Genomic DNA, 947 nt, shown 5'->3' with positions numbered 1-947 from the left:
TCAGTACATTCAGCTGAGAAAGTGGCTGAAGAAGAGGGGCTTCTGTGACAGCCAGCTAAGGACAGCACATTTTCCAGGTAACATTTTTAGGGTGCACGTCAGTGGAAATTATTATTATTAATAATAATGTACAGGATTTATATAGCGCCAACAGTTTTTATAGTGCTTCACAACATGAGGGCAGACAGTACAGTTACAATACTATTGAATACAGGAGGAATCAGAGGGCTCTGCTCGTTAGAGCTTACAATCTAAGAGGGAGGGTCAAGTGATACAAAAAGTAATAACTGTGGGGGATGAACTGATGGAAAAAGTGGAAATACAGTTGTTAGGTGGAGGCAGGATTGGCCTTTCTGAAGAGAAGGGTTTTCTGGGATTGCCTAAAAGTGTACAGAATAGGAGATAGCTGGACAGATTGGGACAGGGAAAAGGAAGCCCTAGAATGGTTTGCCTTGGTGTTGCAGTGTGAACATAAAATGAACATATTCCTTGAGAGGGGTGGACTTAACCACTTTACCACCGGAGGATTTTGCTGTCTTAATTCTGGGCCACTTTTTGCGATTCAGCACTGTGCGACTTTAACTGACAATTGCGCGGTCATGCAATGCCTTACTCAAACGAAATTTACGTCCTTTTTTTCCCACAAACAGAGCTTTCTTTTGGTGGTATTTGATCACCTGTGCGATTTTTACTTTTTGCGCTATAAACAAAAAAATGAGCTTAAATTTTGAAAAAATAATATTTTTCACATTTTTATATATGAAATTCCCCCCCAAAAAAAAGTAAAAATCAAAATTTTTTTAAATTTTTGGCCAATTTGTTTTCTGCTACATATGTTTGGTAAAAAAAATCACAATAAGCGTATTTTGATTGGTTTGCGCAAAGGTTATTGCGTTTACTAACTAAGGGAAAAATTTCTGTCATTTTTGGTGTTTTTTTTTTAACGA

This window comes from Pelophylax lessonae (genome assembly GCF_965119305.1).
Source record: "Pelophylax lessonae genome assembly, chromosome: 2".
NCBI classification, from domain to species: Eukaryota; Metazoa; Chordata; class Amphibia; order Anura; family Ranidae; genus Pelophylax; species Pelophylax lessonae.
The sequence above is the reverse complement of the archived record's forward strand: the minus strand, read 5'-3'. Positions refer to the sequence as shown.